The sequence below is a fragment of the Schistocerca piceifrons genome, chromosome 3 (assembly GCF_021461385.2).
Source record: "Schistocerca piceifrons isolate TAMUIC-IGC-003096 chromosome 3, iqSchPice1.1, whole genome shotgun sequence".
NCBI classification, from domain to species: domain Eukaryota; kingdom Metazoa; phylum Arthropoda; class Insecta; order Orthoptera; family Acrididae; genus Schistocerca; species Schistocerca piceifrons.
The window spans coordinates 393,701,130-393,718,623 of NC_060140.1; the positions used below are offsets into that span (position 1 = coordinate 393,701,130).

Sequence of the window (17,494 nt, forward strand, 5' to 3'; positions counted from 1 at the left end):
GAAAGCGTGGTTCGGTTTGGGGCGGCGGAGGAGTGGAGTAGACTGCGGTAGTCGTCGTGGGGTTGTGGACCACTGCCGCTATGGCGGGGAGGGAGCCTCTCCGTCGTTTCTAGTCCCCAAGTTACAATACATACAGTACAATAGAATACCCTCAGCCATATAAATAATGTTATGCGGTTGATGTCGGTGCGGGAATATCTCAGTACTGCCTCGTTGTGCAGCTCTTCCATTGCATTCAGTGGACTGATATGCGGGAACCTGTTTTAATTAGCATCACAACAGACTGGACAAAAAGAAAGTAGTAGGTGTGCAACAGACCTGCGCAAAGTTCTGTCAGTTAAATACCTAAAGAAGCAATGCTTCAAACTTGAAACTCTTCTTCAGTAAACCTATCCATACAACTGCTGTGTATCATTGTTAACGCAGTACTGACCCTGCCGGACAACAAAAACCCAACTAGCGCAGTGGTTAGCACACTGGACTCGTATTCGGGCATCCTGATTTAGGTTTTCCGTTATTTCTCTAAACCGCTTTGGGTAAATTCCGGGACAGTTCCTTTGAAAGGGCACGGCCGACTTCCTTTCCCTTCCTTCCCTAATCCGATTGGACCGATGAGCACGCTGTTTGGATCCCTCCCTCAAAATGGTTCAAATGGCTCTGAGCACTATGGGGCTTAACATCTGAGGTCATCAGTCCCCTAGAACTTAGAAATACTTAAACCTAACTAACCTAAGGACATCACACAACACCAAGTTATCACGAGGCAGAGAAAAAATCAACCAACCATCCAACAAAACCCTGTACAGAACCGAACAGTACTGAAGGCAACTTTGCACACAAAGAGGTAAGGAGGGCAATAGTGTTGTCAACAACAGGTATCTGAGCGAAAGGAAACGAGACACACAGCGCATACGGTCGACATCTGCACCATTGTGCACTGTTTTCATTGCAATACAAAATACAAATCTAACGGTGGCAACACACCAAACGAAGCACAACAAGCCGCAGGAAATTGTGGGTCCCCTGTACCAAGATAATCGGAAGGTATCCCCGATCAGCCTCTGAAAGATTGTCAGTAGAGTTCTGGTTCACCTGAATTTGCGTTGTCTGTTGTTTCGGACAAGTCATAATGTATACATAATTAAGTCGAGGAAGGGCAATAATCTCTTCGGTGCGAATGCACACCAGGCTCCAACTCTTACGCGAATCGGCAAAATGCCACGAGTAATGAGGATGATGGGTAAGGGGGCACTACATTAGTAGTGTGTGGATAAGTTGAGAATTTGGATCAGATGGCGTGTGTGGTTGCGTAGCCCATGGAGTTGCGATGACAACTGTGTCCGGATGGCGCAGTGGCCAGTGCATCTGCCTAGTAAGCAGGAGACGCGGGTTCGAATCCCATTCCGGCACAAATTCTCAACTTTCTACATTGATTTAAATCGGAGCACACTCGCCGCCAATCCTTGTAACATCTTTGTGTCTTAACTCACAGTGACTGCTGGATCAAAATGGTGTCTCTTCCTTCGGACATGTTCGAAACAGCAGTCGCCACACATATGTGAGTCACGACTGTTTCAACCTGAAACATTAGGCTCTAACTTCTCTCTTAAATCTGAGTGACAAAGGAATATATACATGCAACGAAAATGCTGAGACCCAGTACTGCGATGTGCCGGGCTGGAGAAGAGTTTGTACCTCTTTAATTATAACGAATTTTGCATGATAACGAGACATGCACTCGACCCCCTCCTTACCTACCACCTGATTAATTATGCACACAACGGTAACGAAGGGAAATGATGGTGGACCCTGCTAGTGGTGCACACTCACAATAATTTAATAAAAATCGTAGTCTACCCAGAGAGAAGAAAAAGAGAACTATATCACAATAAACAAAAGAATATGGGATTCTGCATATATCTACGAAATGATATGCGGCTTAAATATTACAATGATATTTATTATACATCAGAACTTAAAGGCACATGATTATCGACACAAGCAGTAGGTTAAAGGATAGGGTATTCTGAACTATTATGTGAATAAGAGTTGGCTCGAGAACAAGGATTCCTACTCTCTGTTATGCAATAGCTTGACGATAATGACTGGAGGTCCTAATCAGTCAAATATTACTCTCTCGACTATATTACAGTATCGCGATTAGTAATGAGGCCTCACATGAGATCACATAGAGAAACAAGCAAGGAGGACTTGTGCAAAGCGAGCGCGCGTGCTGCTGAGGACTTCAGTATAAAATTGATAGGTCCTACAATGCCGGAGCCGCAAAATACTTTACCAATCCTGAAATTTGTAGCAGGTGTTCGGTAGGCAGCTTTCTGTTGATGTAGACGCCGACTTCTGGTGTACAGCAACTCTGTTTCAACCCCTGGCCTCGAAGGCTGTCCGAGAATTCTAAGTTCTTCCGAAAAAAGTGCGACTAAGTCGGCAGAGCATCCGACTCCGACGAAGATCAGATCCCGAATCCCCACTGCCCGCGCAACGCAAGAGTGAAGCCAGCATTGCTCAACTCCCTACTCTCCTCGAAAACCCCGAATTAGCATTCAGTGCTGATTCCAAAATTCCCCCACACTGTCTCGTCTCAGAACACCATTCGCGCCAACAGCGACCGTTCCCTCCAATTTACAGCAGGGCTTTATGACGTCAACTAGCCTCAGTTTAAGTTGACTAATCACGCCTCTGCTATTCAGCTGAGGGCACTGAACTTGCCGTTTGACCAGCTACGAAATCAACCTGCCTAGACCACCGGCCATCTGGCGCCGGACAGTCGCACCCAGCTGGGCACGGTCCACAAGAATTCTTAGAATCAAGAGCACAATGCAGTCAGTTAGTGCCAGGAGTATTCGCTCCGGACGCCCCGGAACGGTAAACACATGAACTGCGGCGACACTCAGACGTCTCGCAGGTCATTTTGCCCGGCATACAATAGGCGAAATTCGACCGACGTCACTCGTTCCACCAGGCGCTTAAGCCCATTGTACGAAACCATCAGAAATCGGGGAAGTGCAGCCCCCAACCAGAAATGCAGTGTGCCGCGTCTTCCGATGCTCGCCTCGCACAGGCCATCCAGGGAAGTAACCCAACATGCATAGGAATTAAGTGAAAATTTTATTGAGTTCTCGGTACAAATACTCTCATTACAATAACTTTCTTTGGTCTGTTACCACCGTGCAATGACAAAGAACATTAATAAAATTGATGAAAATGAGAGGCGACATGCAAATGAGGGCATGGAACCTCTCAGTACAATCGTACAGTGACGAATTTCACGTAGTTTCTTTGACAATCATTGAAACAGCGATTGGATACTCTGGTAAGGAGAGGAACTTGGAACTATCTATTATGGCAGTTAATTTCCTGTTCAACTGACAAATCATTTATTATGAAAATTCAGCATAATTCGTTACACTAATCAAACATCATTTACCTACTATATTTCATTACATATTGAACAGATGGTTAGGTTTTGGCTGTGAGAAATTAGCGCGGGATGGCCTCCTAACTCACAATGGGTTGAATCTAATCTGCGTTGGGAAACAGACATGCACACAGCAAAAGGGGCCGAGTAAACGTTAAATGACATAGGGGAAACGGACATTCTTTAAACTGGGAGCCCAAGGCACACTTTAATTGCGCAAACTATGGCCATTATTATAGCCTCCCATGACTACGTGGCAGTCGATCCAACAAACCACCACAAATAAAGACATGCTCGACTTGAAATTCCAAAAATAATACAGAATAAGTGCTTCGCAACGCCAAGTGCTAGTGAGTGATAGGATAAGGAAAAGAGTCAGTACCAGACGCTCCACTGACTTATTGCTGCGACCACACGGGTGACACGTTGCCAGCACAAGATCCCCGTGCTCGATCTAAAACGTTACACGAAGTGATTAAAATATGTTAGTGATAAACAAAACGAGTATATTGATTCACTCCCTACTTTCGGTGACGCTCATATCATTAGGTTTCAACTCGAGCTAACTTGTAAATTTCGTCACAAACGTCTGTACTCAACAAAGCCTTCAACTGCAGCCCTCATCCCCGAACCTAACATCCCCCCCCCCCCGCCCAGATGCTGAGTCTAGAGCAAAACTCTTATCGTGGGGTCGGTATCGGCCAGTACCTAAGGCCCACTACACAACGCACCACTCCAAGCTAATCAGGGTGACTGTTGAAAGTGCTGGATGCTAACGGCCTCAGAGCTTTGAGGACAGAGGAGTTTCTAGTACCTTCTGGAATCTTCCTCTAGCCATCTCACCCGTCGAAAGATGCGTTTTGAAAACAGCGAGAAACTGCATTGCCGCCTTTCTGGGTCGTTCCCGGTGGTCAAGTTTGAAGAAAGCCAACGAATTTGCCTTGTGCCTGGTGTGAGGAAAGGAAGGAGGGAATCACCTCAGACTCGCTCTAAAGACGCCTAGTTACTGTTTCCATGCAAGTGGTTAGGTAAATAATTGGGATGCCGAATGAAATGAGGCCACTGATCTCAGCCGTCACATGAGGAAATTAAAATAAAATATGTTGTCCATTTGAAACCCTTCCCAGGCATCAACACGTTTCATAACGACGTGGATTAGGCAAAAATTAAATATAAACCAGCAACAGTTCAAAGATGGAATTATGAAAGATACAAACAAGTGACATCGACATTATGAGGGATACAGGTAAGGAACATCTACCTTTCAGTATCACGGTGAATAAAGTTAAAAAATCGCAAACTAAAACAGTGACCTACGGTACTAACTCTGAGAGGGTAAGCGATCCAAAAGTTCTACAAGTAAACTGCAGAATAAATAATCATCTGACCTCAAAGTGCTATCGGATAAAACTGTCAGTTTATTCAATATAACCTTCGTTAGCGTACAGGGTTGAAAACAGCATCACCTGGTGGAAGATAAGATCCACATTGGTGAATATTAAATACAGGGCCAGAGCACTTCCACGCAGGAATCCCATAGGCTTCAGAAAAGAGATCGCAGAGAAGACCCCTGCAGGCTCTCCAGGCAGTGCCGCGCTCGCTTTATTGGCTTCCAAACTCGCCGTCACTGGTCTACAGAGCTCCTCTATCACCCACGCGACTGAAGAGAAAGAGAGAAAAGTGTCAACATTTTACCGCCATTATTCGGGCCCGGTGTTCTAGCGGTAAAGGGTGTGTCTCGAAATCAAGAATTCGCGAGACTGAATAGCGGTCCGGATTTCTTCAGTCTATCTTTAATCTAGTCTTCATCTCTCAAGTACGAGAAGATTAGCGAGGAATGGCGGGTGTTTTGGATTCCAAGTGAAAGTATAGATCCTCTTTTCGCGGTAGGGCTCCTGGGGTAGTCATCGACGTGGTGTCCATTTGAAAGACTACCCGTTCGGACGGTGAGCCACACAAAATTATTGTTATTTTTAGCACCAGGGGTATGAAGCAGATGTTCAGTCAACATCTTCCTTTTACGCAGAATTAATTGAACCACTTGCTCCTGCAGTTACTGAAGCCTCGTTTATATCGCTATGGACTTCGCAGACCTAATGAGCGCGTGTGTTGCCCATGACAGATGTTTGTCTAGGTCAGCTACATACGTATTTGGAGTCGGATTGTTTGCAGCACAGTATCATGGTTCAAATGGCTCTGAGCACTATGTCCCCTAGAACTTAGAACTACTTAAACCTAACTAACGTAAGGACATCACAGAACACCCAGTCATCACGGGGCAGAGAAAACAGTTTCATGTCGTGAGCTCAACTGCACACAGTCTGTTAGAAAGATTCTCACTAGTTAGGATTAAATAATCACAATCCTCCTCGATTGTGGCTAGGTTCTCCATGTCGCCGATCCACGCGTCGTTATCACAGCGCTGCCAGGTCTAACTCCATCCACGTACACTCTTTGGCATAAAACTCGACCGGCGGCCGGCCGCTTCAGAGGCTAAGTCCGCGCCGATCGCGACATGTGACAATAAAACTGGCCAACTCGCTAATTCTCTAAGTCCGGTTATCTGCACAATCTGGCAACACTGCAGACTGCAGCACTTCCTGGAGGAAAACTTGTCCCATGATAGAGAAACACTAGGCTGATTGCGCCTGTGGTCTAGCGGTAGCGTGCGTTGTTTCTGTTCGTAATGTCAGTGGATCGAGAGCAGCTGGCATAAAATATTTTTATAGCCTCTTCTGTCTGAATGCTGAAGACGTGAACGTAATGGTAGCGCAGATTCAATCTATTTCGCTTTCTGACACACCGAAATCAAAATTTTATCCAGTAACGATTTTGCGGCAGATTTCCTGCAGACTGTCCTCCTCTGGACGCCGTATGCGGCAAAGCTCCGGGATCCATTTGCTGGCTACCGGCAGCGGCCGTGGCGACAGCAGCGGCGCTGCACTCCCCCGTTCTTTATCGAAAGCGCCTGCTCCAGCTCATCGCTTTTGATGATTTAAAACGCTTTATTATTAAATGTTGCTCCACAGAAAATTTCTACGATTTCCATTCACGCTCAAAAGCAACGGAGACGGACGCCCTGATTAGTAGGCGGGTATTATATTACATTAATCGGCAAGAGCTGAGTATGGCCCGAAATTAATTTTATAGACTGGGACGAAATTAAACCACCTCGCTACATTCGATGAATTTATAAATGCTTCATACATCGTTTCTTTTCCTTTCAAACTCAATTATTTGTGCAACTTTTGGTCAATGTTTGGATGTTTTCGTCAAGCCGGGGTGAGCGTCTGTGGTGTAAAGTGTATTACAGTTCTTGTTTCATTCCTTATGGTAACTCTATGCGATAAACTGTCAATACCTTGCAATGCATGCTCTGTAGCAGTGCAGGAACACTGCACATTTGGAGTTCCATGTATGGGTTCATGAAGTATTTAATGTTGATCGGAAGTGATAGTTAAGGTCATCAGATTTAGACCAGAAAAATTTGTCGTTTTGGAGGTTTCAGAGAACGGAAAGGAATTGCTAACGCCGGTGTTAGAAAACGTCTACAGTTAAATGCTATCGTAAAAATTTAGAGGAGGGGAACTATATTAATCAACATGTGCACTTCATAAACAACCTTCTGACATGTTAGACCTATATGACGAACAAAACTCAAATTTATATCGTTGACAGTCGCTTTGAATCTTTTCAGGATCTATTTTACAGTGAAGCACCTTGGCATTTGCAAAGCAGATATCCATGACATTAACTTAATTTACTAAGTCAAATCGGACGAAGATTGACGTTTAAAGGCATTCTTCTGATTTCGTATAAAGAATTTTTACTAGCCGTTTGCAACTCCATTAATTAAAGTGGAAAATAAAAGGTTGTAGTCAGCGGCTTCCACCGAGATTGGAACTGCTATGTCATACAGTACGACCACCGCAACGCAAAAGGGAACCTCTTTTTTTTTTTAATTTTGGTTTTTTTCTTTTACTTTTTTTGACGATTACCACTTTTTTCTCTCTTATTTTAAAGCCCCTTAGGAAAATGGCAATAAAAAAAGAAACTAAGTGCCACCGCCACTTTTCATCCTATAACAAAAAAAAAAAAAATACTTCTGGTCCACTTCAGGCGTTGGCTCCTGACTAAACCTACCCCAAGAGCTGCCTATATACCAGGGAAAATATGGGAATTCAAGGTTAGGGCTATCATTACAAACAAAACAAAATCTTCCTTTTTCTGAATTTTATTTTTATTTTGATTTTTGTTTTGTTTATTTTTGTTGTGTAATTGATCAGACGCCTTCTGCGCCCCGCTGGTAATATGTTGAGTCACGTCTTCTCGAAATTGGTGTGTTCCGTTCAGTAGTTCAGAAATGTTCATTGGTTCAAACTGGAAACCTTCTTCACTCTTGGCTTAACACATTCCAGCTGTGAGGCGGGTCGTGGAAAGCACTCCCAAGGAAGTTCGAGAAAAACTGTCTGTATTTTGGGTGACGGACAACGACGTAATGACGGTCGTTGAGGTTTGTCCAAAAATCGAGTACAGAGTCTACAGTTTGTCCAACTAGGTAGTGAATGGCATGTCCGCGAATCCAATTCACAGCATTGGTCTTTGTCCGAGGAAAATAGTCACGTCCCGGAACTAATAATGAAAGGAGAGTATTCCGATTCAGAATGTCACGCGTTAGAAAAGCCACAATATGACGAATAACCTCTGAGCTAACGACACACTGGCGACCACAGACGGACTATAGTCACTGCGATGTTGCCTGAGCCTCAAAACACAACCTTAAAACACACAAACAGGTGTTACTTACGTGAAGAACGCCGTTCTTGGAGTCCAGAAATTAATTATACTTTCTAAGTGTCTCATCTTACAGTGGATTCTATCGTACGAGTCTTCGATGTGGAAAACGAATGTCAAGTGAATTTAGCGAGGTAACGCCGGCCTACACCCGGAATTAAATGCAGTGTTGACAAATACTTGCTACGACGCTGCCATTTCTCGGTTCTCTTACGAGGCAGCTCTTCAGCGAAATGCTTGCCGTGATTCTCCGATACGGTCCTTCAGAGTGGAGACGCGCGCGCACGTTAGGTTTTTATGCGGCGTTCTCCCCTGATGGTTTCTGACGTCGCCCTGTGGGCTATGTCTACATTTGAGACATTCAATTATCATTAATCCAGAATGATACAAGTTTCAGCTTCCGGCGTGGAAGAAGGCTGTTGACGCCGACATTATATCACTTCAACGTAGGGAAAGCAAAACGGGTCATTCAATGTTTCTCATTCGACATAAAGCATGTGAGATAATTTTCCGTAACGTTCATAATCATCTAAAAATACAAACGAAGTAAAAATACATCTGAAGCTTATTCGAAATTGATATAATGTAAGATACCAAACGCTTTGCACCTCGATGTCGAACTTGTCCACGTGCAATCTTTTGCAGCATACAAAAAGAATGTCATGATTACCACGAGAATGAAGAAATATGTTGGTACGGATGGAAGCAAGGAGAGACGCAGTCAACAAATATTCGATTCCTCATGGCATTCATTTCATTTGAGACGTAAGAAGAGTTAAAGCGGGATATTACTTTCGTTAACACGAAAGATATGCCGCACATATTGATAACGAGGAAGTCTGCGTCTTCATACGTTTCCTCCTTGAAATCTGTATGCTCTCTTATATACTAAGTAGCCTGATCATTGTTTCAGTAATGTTACCCTCTTGTTTGACCCCGTAACGATGAACAGATTCCAAATGCATGTCTCTGCATGAAAGTAGCTGTTCGATCCCTTCCTGGGTTGCTTTTTGTGTTTTATTGCTTGGAATTCCTGAAGCAGACCACTGTGCCTCCTCCCCCTGTGGATTAGGTCTCAAAACTAAACCGCTTTTTATCCAATGGCATAATTTATCCAGACAGCATCAGCACAAGACTGTCAAACAAAGCCTTCCATTTACAGTTGCAACACTCTAACCAGCACTGACCGAAGTGTAATCCACGGTCATGGTCCGAAATTAGCAGCTGTCTGCTACTGTGGCAAAGTCCGTACTACACTTTCGATTCTGCAGCACCATTTTATCTGGTAACACTGTGTAGTTGCAGAGTTGTGCCAGCATGTCTGTCCTCACACTGTCAACTTTATGTATCTCACTTCTCCTGCAGCGTTGATCACGAGGAGCAGAAGTAAATGAGTGTATTCTGCATGACGTAACATTCAGTATTCCCTTCTTTCATAGCAACTCTTCATGTGCATCGATACCAAATAGGAATGTGAAAACTCTTGCGAGTGAGAGAATGACAATAACAATCGTAACAAGAACAATCAAATAATGAATGATGTTTATTCCAACGCAGAACGAGAATGGCTTTAAATATAAAAATCTATATCTATATCCATATCTATGGATCTTTGAGTTGGCACAATGCAAATATATTCTTAACATTTAGTTACTGAATTTAGTTCGGGATGTTTGCAGAGAAAAGGAAAAGTCGGTACTTCTCGCTAGTGTAATATAATGTGAACCAGCAACTACCCTTTCCTTAGAACACGACTCAAGCAGGTCCCCAAGTAGGTACCAAGGCACTGCTGCATTCTGTTCCCTGACATTGCTCTGATGACGGTTAATGCAGATAGTTCCGATTATGAAATACAAAACGTATTGCAGGTTAGTTCCTAGGATAGTAACATTAAATTTGCGTTGTAGACGGCACATGAACGTGACGACTATCCATATTACTCATCAATATAAAAAGACAATATTATGGGAATTTAGCAGGATTACTCAACATGAATTCTGAAATTGGTTGACTGACCGCACAGGTGCTAAATGTCGTCAAGAGTATACGATGTCCTAATCGCATTAGGAATATGAAGATCGTCTTTGACAGCTCGCAACTTTCACATTGCTATCTCCACCCTACTCCAGACAGCCCTCGGTGGAGTTGCACTAAGTTGCCGTTGCAATGTAAGGCCTTCAAACCGACAACAGACCACATATTGAAAAATACCAGCGAGTTCTCTTGCAGCGTAAGCTTATTGTAACTAATCTAAAAATTATTGGACAGGAACATTGTCCTATTCAAAAAAAGCTGTCTAGCAGGTCCTCTAATCGCTCCTTGGTACAGTCGTTTGACTATTGAAAATGGTTCCAACAAGTCACCACTAGAAAACACTGCTCTGTACCGCAATAACTCAAGATGTAAAGTAATACCACGATACTACAAATATCAGGGAACACCTTATCACAGATAAGACTGTCCTTAAGGCTTGTAAGCTCACATTTATTACAATAAATGACATACCTGAAATGTTACCACTCTCATTATTACGTCAGATTGGTAATGCACGTAGTAAGTTCGTCGTATTCATGATTTCCTCTTCAAAGTAACATACCGTACTTATTATTTAACACAAAATGACATTAAAAATTTAAGTTATTCACGAGCAGCTAGTTGAGAATATGCATGAACTTCAAATGACACGACGAACCGTCTTGTTCCGCATATGGATTCAAAGCCAGCTCATGCAGACTAAGCAAAGATTTCGTTACTGACGGAAACTAACAGTCATTCCTGATTAAGCATACAGAGAGTGATATACCTCGATTTTGGACAGTATCAGTTAGCAAATATCAACTTTAAATTGCATAACGCAAACATGTTTAACAGACGCGAATTTCTACCCATCATCTATTGTCCCTGTTAACAAACTAAGAGAGATGTTAAATATTGCTTCTTCACAAGTAACTTACTTGAAATGCCGTGAGGTAAAGCTTTGTGTTGGACACGGATTCGAACCCAGAACCTAATCGGATTGCTATCGAAGCACAGTCAAATGTGACATATCGGATTTTCACGGCAGTAGCTAGATGTTTTAACTGAAATGACGAGACGAAACATTAATTTTTTCCTTCCCAGGACTCCTACCCGGCACCTATCACTGTTATATTCAAGAGAAAACGAACGTTAAATATGGGTTTGTTGCGCCAGCAGTGATATGTGAGCATGTTTGAACTAGAAATAATATGACGAAGAGTTCAGCGCTCACTGGGAATAGAGCCCCACACATATCGTTGTTGACTACACACAAAGAGACGTCAGCTACCGAATTTTTCTCCACCAGCTGCTCAGAATAACATCTTGAACTTACAGTCATCTCGCAAATAGTTCTGTGTCTCACTGGGAGTTAAAAACGTCAGATATCGTTAGTGTTGACAACGAATGAAAATACATTAAAAATCAAAATTCTTATCCACCAGCAGATAGGTGTTCTCATGCTAGAGCTTGATAATACATAATTAAATCTTTAGTGCCGGGCCAGGATTCGGTCCCATTCACGCGTAATATGTGGAGATGTTAAGGAATCTGCAGTTTTGAACGAACAACAAATTGTAGCCGAGCTGTATTGTCACGAAGGGATCAAATTCCGCGTTAAGGGCGGTCTGAGTTGCATTCCCAGTTCAGAACCAATCTTATCGACATACAGAAGCCCAGATAAAAGATGGTATAAGTGTCCTGTGACCATACATAGCGTTTGTTTCGTCACTTGAAATAAATAACTAGTATAAGAAAAGTTACTGGTGATAGAGTTTCTACATGTCGCCACTCCAGACTTTATTGTGGTTCAACCTACCGTCTACTTGGTAGAGAAGGAAAATCATTTTTAATGTGACTTTTCAGACCACACTGCCATTACATCTTCTTCACTTGGTGTAGCCAGGAGAGAATGGACTCTGTCTCTCCCTATCTAAAATCATTGACAGAAGTGGGAATCCAACCCAGACCATAGGTATAACAACCTACCATCCGTCCAACAGACCACGAAATCCTAGTCTCTTATTTTTCTATCGCAACGCCGTTGCGCTACACTGGATGAGAATTCTGACACACAGGCGTCCTGTAGTAATTTGCACCATGTTCAGTAAATTCATTTACTTGGTTGACCGAATCACCATGAACTAGCTGCCTCGGCTACCCAGTGCATACATTCCACTCTATATTTTGTAATCACCGAAATAAAATAACGTAACTGCCACCTACACAGAACTGCCAACAGTGTAGGATGCAGAAGTTTAAATAGGAAGTGTTCCTTTCCACTTGAGCTATTCTATTACGCTATCTGTTGTAGAAAACGTCGTTCGGTAAAAAAAAAAAAAAGCTGTAACTGTTTGTCTCTCAGAAGTCAAGACCTGGCCAAATGCATAATCTCACAGTGCTGTGGAATCAAAAGGTTCTGGAGGAATAGTTGTCGAGCTCTGGAGCTGTTGTAGCTACGTGTCAGCTAGTAGCGTAGATAAGATGTCGCGAGTTCGAATACATTCAGTGCTACATTTTTTAAAACGCAATTCTGCTGTCTGCTGAAGTTGTCAATCTAATGGAACTTTGAACATACTTCCCTTCACTTCTCAACCCAAAGTAGTCGCATGCGGAAAAAGGGCTAACTACTGTGACATTTTGTTCTGTTTAGGTTTAATAGACAGCAGGCAGCAGATGCATCTCGAAGATGTGTAGGGAGAGCGCATCGTGCCATAATATGTCAGAAAAGTATTTTCTACATTATCTGTCGTGTGGTAGTGAGATTTTATTCTTCTTCAAACTTTGTTTGACAGCTTTAACTCAGAACAAGTTTTCTACATGCATGTAATCAATAAACTGCACGTGCGTTGTCATACTGTCATAGATAACATCAGAGAATTCGCATATATCGTTGATGATTAATTTCTCTCTCATGTTTACTATTGTTTTAACAACACTAAAGGAAACCTTACGAAAATTGTGCACTGTATTATAAGAAATGAAATAAAACTAACCACGATAACCTTACGACGAAAGTATGTTTTAATAAACCCGAGTATCTGTACACAAATGTGCCTCTATCGACACGAATTAGTAAAATACTACTCACTTAGATTTTGATTGGGTCTGTGTTTCATTGGTATGCTGTGTCGTACTAAAGAGGTATGCAAATGTGGCATTTCATAAATATAGTTACTTATTCGTAGAAACCCAAAATTTGCTTGTCAGCAGCGGAAAGAGGCGTTGCCTGTTGTGCAGCATTGTAAGTTTTTCAACATTGCACTATGAGCCGAAAGTATTTTCTTGCGATTTCCTTATTGATGTTTGATCCGACTCCTTGTAGCTCTTTCACAGAAGGGATAAAAACGTTGCACTCAGTGAGACTGGAACTGCAAACCATAACAGACGCTTTTCTACAGGTCAGCGCGTTACCACAGAGCTGGCGAAGAGGTATGGGTCTAAGCGTCCTCTTACGATGGCAATGCTGCCTAGAACTCGTAAACCGCTATTTAAAGGTCGAGATTAGTTGCGATTTCCACCTGCAACGACTTTCCTTGGCATAAAACCGAAAATTTACAATCTTTTGTTACCCTTCAAGCGATAATAACTCAGATTATTCAATGGAAATGACAGGTAATATCAAGTGAACTTTGAGGCTTAATTCCGTGCACACCAGGAAGTAACTCGTCGATGACAGAGTTGCCAAACATAAGTTACCTTGTTGCCAAATCTCAGTTACAGTACCAGCAGGAAGAATACGAACCGATGTGATCCTACAGCGGGCTGGGAAGTGACCATAGCTGGTGTCTCCAAGTCGCGGCTGCTACGGCCTGGAATACGTAATGCGTCTGACTCCCTTACTGTAACTAGGTTTAGGGACTGGAGCGTAGTTACTAATAATACTCAGAACTGACTGCAAACTAAGCATCATAAATCAGTAACTCTTATTGTTGTTTTTATCTTTCTTTAGTAAGTGTACTCAAAACTAAGAAACTCATTCACAGGCGTTTTCGTGCCTCGCCGATAGTCGAGCACAACAAACAAATAAAAATAAAAAAGAATGTTTATGGGTGTGTGTGTGTGTGTGTGTGTGTGTGTGTGTGTGTGTGTGTGTGTGTGTGTGAGAGAGAGAGAGAGAGAGAGAGAGAGAGAGAGATAAAAAAGAATGAGAGTGTAAAAAATGGTTGTAAAGAAATTGAATCATGGTATTTAAAGAAATCTTTCATTGGAATGACACGTTCCACATCATTACGAAATGTCGTATTCATGATCTATGGAACAAGAAGTAATCTAATGTAATGTAATCTAATCTAATCACATCATATTGATGACTAGCCATAAAGAGTCATGAATTACCGAAATTTTTGCCCATACCAGTAACCAAATCTAAACTTGAAAATAAAAGACGACAAGTTTTGTAATAAACCGTAACTCCTATCAAGACCCTTTCGTCCCTGTTATCTAACCACGAAAGATGTCTGATATACCTCCATTCTGAATTAACGAAGTGTGCATGTATTTAAAGATGAAGTGCATGATGTGAAGTTCTGTGACGGAGATACAAACCCAACACGTAATCGGATTGTTAACTAAGAAACATCAACTGTTACGTATCGGTTTTTCTTACGAGCCGCTAGGTGTCTAAATCTAAAATAAGGATACAAACTTTTGTGCCTAAGAGATAATCTAACTGCATACCTACCGTGCATCCACGAATGTAGCTTAAGTATCAGTTTCTTACTCACGAACAGTAAGATGTGTGCGTGTTTGACCAGAAATAACGACACCTGTTGCGATTGTTGGCAACACATGAACAGACATTAAAAATGCGCGTAAGTTTCACTAGCAGGTGGGTGTGCACTTGATAGAGCTGGAAATGAAATTATGAATATTTTTGTACCGGATCAGGATTCGGACCCACATATTTACCTTTGGAGGAGACCTAGAGAAGACTGCAGTCTTGGGAAAAGGAACGAAATGATTGAACTATACTGTTCCGAGAGATTCAGATCCTCGAAAGAGGAGATACGAATGCGAATCACAGTCTAGCACCAAATTTTTCAACGTCTCTAGTTCAATCAAGTACAAGTAAACTAAGAGCCCTGTCCCTTTAAATGGCTATCGGTTCATCAAATAAAATAAAGTTTGCTAATGTAAGTAAGCTTACTGGCGACTGTATTTCTGTTTGCAATGACTTCCGCTATGTCATTTCCCAACGTAAACTGGCCCTGCCCAGTTGGTAATGAAGGAACGTGATGCTTAATGCTGATTCTGGATTATAACGTCTTTCTCTTGAGGTTACCAGAGGTAAAATAAATCTGTTTGTGCCTCTTAAAAGCAAATGCTTGAACCCACGCATTGTACCTGTGATAGTTCGTTCCACCAGACCATTGTGGCCACATTTCCCAGCCCCTGGAGTGTGCTGTAACGGATGATGTGCTTAGCTTACAAAATTAATCACGGTGGAAAAAATGCGAGTCTATTAAATGGTTAAGTAGAAGCATGCTTCTGACGCAGAGATTATGTTATTCTCATGTCAGCAGGATGTAAAGACTCTTCTAGGCATCATAGGCTGGATGTGAAGCCCTTTTTGATTTTTCACAAATTCAGCAAATTTCTTAGTTCGAGAAAATCCACTGTGAAGTGTGAAGTTGCCGGATAATTCGATTATTACTGTTATTATTACTATCATTTAATTCATACCGCTGCTGGAACACAAGTGCTTGAAGATCATTTAATGCCTTTTGGTTACTATAGAAGTAGTTTCCCAAGAACAGGTTCTTTCCCTGTCTACGGAATCCTTTTCATGTTAATATGAAACATCAGCAATTATTCTTAGCTTACATTAAAACTAAAGTAATTGACGAAGACGTTACTTGATGAGAAAAACGCTCTGCCTTTCGTCATTTACTTGCACCTAGAAATGGCTATCGAGTACTGACAAACCAAAAGGCAAGAGATCTTACTGCCTTCCGATATATGTCGCTGTCAGTTCTTCCACATTATTTGGTCGACATGACCTGTTTCAAGTTGTGTATGACAGACAATGTTTTAGAAAATCTATTGTTTCCCTTTGAAATAAACAGAAGTATTTTCATTCTAAGCTGTCCAAGTACAAAATTTTCCCAATATTAGTTCAAATTTAATATTCGCTTCTATAATCTAGGAAAGTATTTCACAGTTGCAAAACTCGCATCCGAAACATTGACCTGACCATAAATTCTAGCTCAGAGTGACACCAGTTTAAATAACATCATGTAGCGAAGACTGTTTGCCAGTGCTCTTTCTCGCCGGAAAATACGCAATCCTCTCATTTGGCTCCATAAGTACACTGTAACAGTAATTTCTGTCTGAAATTTGTCAGTAAGCTTTTGCCTTCCAACCGGCGAAATACGGCAGAGTGCGGCCGGTAAACAATTCACAAATCACGAGTTAGTGCCGATAAGACGATTTCTTTAAACATTATCGAAGCTGAGGGAATTTAGTTTCTGCTTAAGTCGTCTTAAGCAGCAACGTTCACAGATATCTCAAATAGGAAAAAGCTCATTATCCAGGTACGAAGGTTGTGAAACAAACTTCCCACAGTTTGTGTCAGGTTGATCTTTTCGTCTGATAACACTGCTTAAGTATTTTGTCTAAGAGGTATCACAAGTAGTGTTCCTGTAGCTATGGGAATCATTGGTTGAAAACGAGTTTAACACCAATTGGTACAGTGCTGCTAAATATTCAAAATTATTATCAACCTAAGTCTGAGTTCATCCAGAAACTGAGGCGTATTTATAATATTGAAGCTAGACTGTGTATCCTTGTCGTCCTTGAGTGGTCATTTGAAGGCGTTTACACACACGTATACAATACTATGAATACTTCGAACGCTATGGTTAACGTTGCTCTCATAAACTACTTTTGTTTTTTTAATTCTTCTGGGTCTTCAGCGTGCAATATGTGTTGTAGATACAGTTTTACACCAAAAAATTGACCGCCGAGTCGTTCACGTAAGGTGGACAATACAGTCGTGCTCCTCTCAGAATTCTATGTCTGGCAACATGCTCTATCTGGCAACATGTAGACTGCGGCACTTCCCAGAGGAAGTCTTGACTCCAGTCTTAGTACATTACTCTTCACTACGACCGTAGTCTTGAGGTAGAACGCGAGACCAGATAATATTATATAGTAGATTCGCTTGAATTACACTCATAGCTTCAGCACCGAGGGGAAAGGGGCGATAAAAATTTTGTCTATATGTGCTTTCGGTCGCCAGACGTC

At 42.0% G+C, this 17,494-nt stretch overlaps 1 non-coding gene across 1 annotated transcript; it reads left to right on the top strand.

The window, feature by feature from the left end:
- The first annotated feature begins 1,338 nt into the window (after positions 1-1,338).
- On the top strand, positions 1,339-1,411 carry Trnat-agu. Its single transcript has one exon. It is a non-coding gene; the product is annotated as a tRNA-Thr (tRNA).
- Positions 1,412-17,494: the final 16,083 nt, after the last annotated feature.